Below are 6,775 nucleotides of genomic sequence, written 5' to 3'. Positions count from 1 at the left end.
GGGGGCTCTCGAACACTCACATTCGCTGTGACTCCTGCAGGTGCTCCTACCTGTGCCCACTCTTCACAACGGTGCTGCAGACTCAGAGGCCGAGGGCTACTGCGGTGGGGCCGGCGCCGCGGTGCAGTGGGTGAGGCCGCTGCCTGCAGTGCCGGCATCCCATTTGGGTGCCGTCGAGACCCAGCTGTTCCACTTCCAATCCAGCTCTCTGCTGTGGCCTGGGAAAGCAGTGGAAGATGGCCCTAGTGCTTGGGCCCCTGCACCCGCATGGGAGACCTGGAAGAAGCTCCTGGCTCCTGGCTTTGGATCGGCGCAGCTCCAGCCATTGTGGCCAATTGGGGAGTGAACCATCGGATGGAAGACGTCTCTCTCTCTCTGTCTTTCTGCCTCTGCCTCTCTGTAACTCTGCCTTTCATATAAGTGAATCAATCTTAAAAAAAAAAAACTGCTATTGAAATATTTAAGATGGATAAACTTAAAAAAAAGGGACTACTCTGGTACCCGAAGCATCCTGGTGCCCAGTGTAATATAAAAACGCATTTATGCTGCACAACCCAGGGCTGAACATCTGCCCAAGCATTGGCTCTAACAAACTGAAACTTACTTTCACAAGGGCCAGGTGCTTGTACAGGTTTCTGAGGGCAGGAATCCCTGCTCAGCATTCCATCCTTTATAATAAATGGCCAGGTGTGCAAACAACGGTTTGGAGAGTGGTCAGTGGGTCAGGGTCACCCATAGCGTGGGCAGGCCATTCCAGGAAGAGGCCAGGGTTATGGGTTTGGGTTGGGCAGCTTCGCAGTCAACGCCCTGGAGGGTGCAATAAAAAGCAGGCTTCTCGGCCTCACGTGAGACAGCATCGGAATTCAAGGTCGCAGCGTTGCTGGTCCTGACCTGGGATCTCACACCCAGTGCAGCCCCAAGCGTCTCTTGTGTGGCCCCAGGAGGCCTCTGGGGGACGGTGTTGAGGATGATGGGATGGCTGGGAGTAGGCTCTGGGCAGTAAGGCCTAAAGTATGTGCATTTGGCCTTGGCCCTGGCCCGGGATGAATGTTGTTGTTAAAAGACTCCTGCACTAGTGCCTCTGAAAATAGGCTAGCCTGTCACCCCTGGGCGATGGTCCAGCCTGGCACCCCAGAGCTGGAAGACCACCAGGCAGGCTCGTGGTTTCTGCATGGGTTAGAGTCCTGCCCGGGAGCACCTGCCTCGGTTTCTCAGAATGTCTTCTAGGGGGACAGCCCAGCCAGGGGCCATGGGGAGCAGCTGCCTGAGTGAGGAGCCAGCCGGTCAGCGGCCACCGCCCAGGCTCAGCTGCAGGGCTGGGTTTCCTGCAAACCGCGAGCCTGGAGCAGGGCAGCTGACCCCGAGCTGCATGTTTACAGCTTTCTCTGCACCCCAGGGACAGCCGTGGCCCCCCCACCCTGTGGCCTGGCAGAGGCGTGGGCCCCACTCCAGCTGCGGGAGGCCGGGAGCCGAGCAGCGGGGCGTCCCCGGGGGCGCCACACAGCTTTGAGCACTCTGGGTGTTTTGTTGGCCTCGCTGGTATAAACACTTGTTTTTCCTGCGACCGATGGGCTCGGCGTAAATATTAACAAAGAGCAGCCTCCACGCACAGGGCGTCTGCTTTAAATGTGTAAGTAATTGCTGATTCCGGCCCAGAGCCACTCGGCTGGAAGGAAGCCACAGCCGCTCCTGCCCCGCTGGTTAGAGTTGAGGGAAAGGCCCAGCATCTCCGCTCCCTTTCCCCTGCCTCTCCCATCGGTCTCCATATCGCCCCCTTCAGCGTAGTGGATCACACAGAAGTGTGAACAGGGGCCTCTCCCGCCTCCCGGCACACGGAGGGGCACGTTCAGTCCCAGGCTTGTCTGCCCTGGTGGGATGCCCCGGGAGCAGGTGGCTCTCTTACACCCACACCTGCTCACAAAGCTCAGAGAAAGAGCTCCCTTGGCAGCGGAACCCCACAAGGCCGGGCGGGCTCAGCCCAGCGCAGGTGCTCAGCGGCCGCCCCCAAGCAGGATGGGCGGAGCAAGTGATACTGATTTGCTTATTAATATTTCCCGAAATTAGCAAGCTGTGTGGGTGCTTGCCACGTATCCAGAGAAGAATTCTGAATTTGGGCTCACATAGACCAGGCAGCATGGTAAGTTTTTAAGCTTTTTATTGAGTGAGAGAAATGCATGGGAGAGTGAGGGCTTTAATCTAAGGCTGAAAGAAAAGTCCGGAAATTAAGCTGGAGTCCATAATGAGCAGAGAGCAGGCCTAGAGCCACATGCAGCGAGCATTTGGTTAAGAGCAGTTACAAGCAGCTTAGCACGGGCAGCAAAGCGAAGGCAGAGAGCGAGGGCCAGAGGACGCGGTGGCCCGAAGGCGCGGGGCAGCAAGGGCAACCAAGGTCCATAATGGTGGAAAAGGGCAAAGGGGGAAAAAAAGGGACAAAGGGGCTGGACCTGCCATGTTTCAGGTCTTTTGTCCACTTCCAAAGGGGCGTGGTCATGTAGCCTGATTGGCAGGTGGGCATGCAGGCGGGGCCAGGTAGGGGTCTTCCAGCTCACAAATCTAATCAATTGTTGTCCTCTCTGCCTGCCTACATCACAAGGGGCTGACTTGACTTGACAACCTGCCACTTAAAACCTCCCTCCTGGGTGACCCGTGGGGTGGGGTGGGGCACAGCCGCAGTTCGTGCAGAGGGAGGGGCAGGCTCTCCCTCCCACCCACGCCTTTCCCTTCCTGCGGGAGCCTCAGCAAGGTCTCATGTGCACGCACAGGATTATCTTCCTCCAGTCTGAGCCGGAGATTTCTAGCCTGGCTTTGTGAGGCTCCAAGATAATTATGCATATCCTAAGAGCTATTGAGAGCATCTCAAAACTAAACTAATTTAAAGTCACTTTAGTTTATCTCAAGAGCTACTGTGAAGCTCTCAGAATAAAATCATCTCCAATTCACTTTAATTTTTAAAAGACATATTCTTTTTAAAAAAAAAATTTTTTTTAACCAGGGAGAAGAGGTGGTGGGTGCAAGATTGCAGTTCCCGTGTGGGCCAGGTGGGGCGCTGCGTGCGGTCTGGGCAGCTTCCTGGGGGAGGTGTGGCCCAGCTCGCACCCCCAGCCGGGACTCCTGGGCCCCAGCCGCACAGCCTCTGGTTCCTAAGTGGGGGAATAGTGTTGTGAGAGAGTCGACTGTGGCCCTGTCAGTGAAACACGGGGCCTGCACACAGCGAGCCAGCAGCAGTCTGCGGAGACCAGGAAAGCCTCCTAGGTGCGCAGAGATGTCGGCGGTGGGAGAAGAGGGGCTTCGCGCCTGCTGGCCTGGGAAGGGGTCCTTAGCGGGGGAAAGGTCTGGAAGAACCAGCTCAGTGATGCCCGGAGAGCAGACAGGTGAGGGCTGAGGAGAAAGAGAGACAGCGCCCGCCGCTCAGAACATCGCCAGCAGAGGCTGGGAGTGGGGGCGCCGGCTCCCTCCGGAACCCCAGGGGGCACAGGCGGTGGGTGAGCTGCAGAGGCGGCCGGACTCCCAGCAGGTCCTCTCTTGCTCCCCGCCAGCCTCGGCACCCCTCCCCCCACCAGGAAAGGCTCTGGTGGAGAGAGATTGCACAAACCTCCCGAGAAGGGCGGGCTTCCAACGTGGGTAGAGCTGTTCTAAAGAAATGGCTCAAAATACGCTCCCAGGCCGGCAGCAGCACCCGGAACCTCCCGGAGGACCTGTGTCGATGAGGACGGATCGGTCCAGCCCGCAGGGCTCCTGGTCCAGAAAGCGCGGCTGGGCCTAAGAATCGCATTTCTCACACAGTCCCGGGGAACTCTGGACTCCCATCCCCCGGGGATTTCGTCTCACTTGGTTCTGCGTGTGGCCCGGGAATCGGGATTTTCAGCAGTCTGCCAGGCCCAGCCAGGACGGAGGAACCACGGGCGCAGAGCAAGGCCTTTCTCATTCGGCGTGCACCGGCCTTCTCCCCCTGCTCATCCCCAAACCACGCTCCCAGTCTGCATGCTCCCTGTCACCGTCCCCACTCACGGAGGGGTCCTGGGGGGGTCTATTCCAACCACAGGCACACAGCACACAGGACACCCAGAGCACTCGGCCTGGGGCGTCACTCTCGGCAGGGAGGGACCAAGAGACAGCAGACGATGGGAGACAAACACCAAGGATGTGAACAACCAACCCTTAGGGAAAGCCTAGTCCAGTGTCGGAAGAGGATTCCTCCTGGGTTCAACAGTATCTTCAGAGGGTTATGGGAAGTTTTTAAATCTATAAAACAAAAACTGGGTACTATGAAGAAGAAACAATTAGCTCATAAGGAAGCTTAGTAATTAAAAATATGATTGCTTAAATATTCAAAAAAAGTAAGTAAACATTCAGAAATTGTTCACACACTAAAGCCGGGAAGTATCCCAGAGCACAGAGTGAAAAGGAGAGAGAGACTGAAAGCAGGAGGGGAAAACAGGCATAGTGAATCAATCAGGATGCTCGGCATAGTAAATCAGGGTGCTCGGCGTTTGATTTACCACCGTTCCAGAGCGAGCAGAAATCATCTAAGATGCAATCGAAGACAAATCCTCTGGCTGCAAAAGCTACCCTGTGCCACTGTAGGTCGACAATGAAGCGTCCATGTGGAGAGCATTTGGCCTGGTGCTAAAGACGCCAGCTGGGCCTGAGGTCCCACCCTGGACCTGGGCTCCGTGCCCAGCTGTGGTTCCCAGCGCCAGCCTCCAAGCACATCAGCGCCCAGTCAGGAAAACCGAAACTCCAGACAATTCAAGCAGAGGGTTTATTTTATTTTATTTTTATTTATTTGACAGGTAGAGTTACAGGCAGTGAGAGAGAGAGAGAAAGGTTTTCCTTCCGTTGGTTCACCCTCAAAATGGCCACTGCGGCCGGCGCACTGCGCCAATCTGAAGCCAGGAGCCAGGTGCTTCCTCCTGGTCTCCCATGCGGGTGCAGGGCCCAAGCACCTGGGCCATCCTCCACTGCACTCCCGGGCCACAGCAGAGAGCTGGACTGGAAGAGGAGCAACTGGGACTAGAACGCGGCACCCACATGGGATGCCGGCGCCGCAGGTGGAGGGTTAGCCAAGTGAGCCCCCTCCAGCCTCCCTGTCCCCTCGGACGAGGAAACCAGCACAGCTGAGAAGCATTCCTGAAGGCCACAGCGCAGGCAGGGGAAAAGCTGCCGCTGCAAACACCTGGGCCGAGGCTGCAGAATGTCCCCTCCCTCGTCTCTCTGTAGGGCTCCCGTACAGCCGACGGGTCGCAGCGGGGAGAACGGGGGCGCTCAGACATTACCTAAGAAGAATTCTCCGGAGACAGCAGAGGAGTGGCAACAAGGACACCCAGGGACGTTGTCGCCTCCAACCCCGGCAGCTGTAGTAAGCAGCAAACAGCTGAACCTCTACACAGGTAAGCATGAAACGTCACACCAACAACCTAATTCCTTTCTTTCCCCCTACCTGATACATCATGTCTGGCTTTCAACAAGAAGCTACAAGGCGTAATAAGAGACAAAAACAAAAAAACAAAAACCAAAAAACCATGTAGTTTGAAGAGGCAGAGGCAGAGCAAGCATCAGAACCAACATCAGGTATGGAAAGATCTAGAAGCATCAGAGTGGAAATCTAAGCAGCAGTGATCGCTAAGGACTGGGATGGGCAAAGCGCAGCACTAGATGCAGTGGGAGTGGAGCTATGGAGACGCTAGGACAGACTCATCAGAGCGTGCTGCCAAAAAACAGCACCATGACTGAAATGGAAAAGGGCATCGATGGGTTCACCAACAGACGGGGCGCAGCGGCGAGCTTTGGGAGTCAGCCGTGGGACCACCAATCTGAAACGCAGAGAAAGCCAGGTACTGAGAGGACAGGGGCCGGGGGAAGCTGGTGTCAGCCAGCGTCTTAGTCTGCTTGAACTCGCTACAGAGCAGCCACGTCCTCACAGTCCCGGGGCTGGAAGTGCAGGGTCAGGGCTGGGAGTTGCATCTGGCACCTCCCTGCTGCCCTCATCCGACCTCCTGTTGACAGACACGTGCTGAGAGAGAGAGAGAGAGAGAGAGAGAGATCTTCTGGTCTGTAAGGTGAAGGCCCCCCTTTATGACTTTATTTCACCTTAACTACTTCCTAACGGCCCTTCCTCCAAACGCAGTCACGTTAGGGGTTAGGTCTTTCAACACATGAAACATGCAACCCCTAATACAGCAGGCCAGTAACTTCCAGTAGGACTGCAGGAACGAAGTGGAAGGGAGGAGTCCAGAGCTTGCAGGCACCAGAAACGAGGATCCAGCCTCTGGCTGCTGCTACGAGACCGGCAACCAGCGGCCCCACGGCTACTGCCGCTCCCTCTACCCATACAGCGGCCCTGGCTGATGCTGCCCGAGCCAGAGGGGGGCGGGATGCCTTCTCCGTGCCCCTGCCTCCCAGCCCCCAGGGCCTCTCGCCGGCTTGCAGCACACATGGGAGCTACCACGGCAGGTCTGGAGCTGCGGCAGCAGACAGAAGCGAGCACAGACGGCAAGGCTGACAAGCTGCAGAACCAGGAGACAGTTCTTCCGGGTCAAGGAGAAAAAAGAAAGGCAATTAGCACACGAGGGGGGTGGAGACTCGAACAGTCGTCCACGGAGGTCACGAGCTAATCACAAACAACCGGAACATGTGCTGTGGTGTTAAGCCACAGGGAGGTGCGCAAGGAAAGAGCCCACCTGGTTTTGACGATGGAATCTCCTTCGAGCGGGGCCCAGGGACAGCCCACCAGCTCTGCAGAGGAGGGAGCCGCTTCGCTGCTACCAAGAGCTAC

General features: G+C 56.8%; 1 long non-coding RNA gene across 1 annotated transcript; it reads left to right on the top strand.

Annotated features, from left to right (window-relative positions):
* Nucleotides 1-2,045: 2,045 nt before the first annotated feature.
* Nucleotides 2,046-5,524, top strand: LOC138844532 (uncharacterized). Its single transcript, XR_011380439.1, has 2 exons — nucleotides 2,046-2,137; nucleotides 5,221-5,524. It is a non-coding gene; the product is annotated as an uncharacterized lncRNA (long non-coding RNA).
* The last annotated feature ends 1,251 nt before the right edge of the window (nucleotides 5,525-6,775 follow it).

The sequence above is a fragment of the Oryctolagus cuniculus genome, chromosome 12 (assembly GCF_964237555.1).
Source record: "Oryctolagus cuniculus chromosome 12, mOryCun1.1, whole genome shotgun sequence".
In the NCBI taxonomy this organism is placed as follows: Eukaryota; Metazoa; Chordata; class Mammalia; order Lagomorpha; family Leporidae; genus Oryctolagus; species Oryctolagus cuniculus.
The sequence above is the reverse complement of the archived record's forward strand: the minus strand, read 5'-3'. Positions and strand labels throughout refer to the sequence as shown.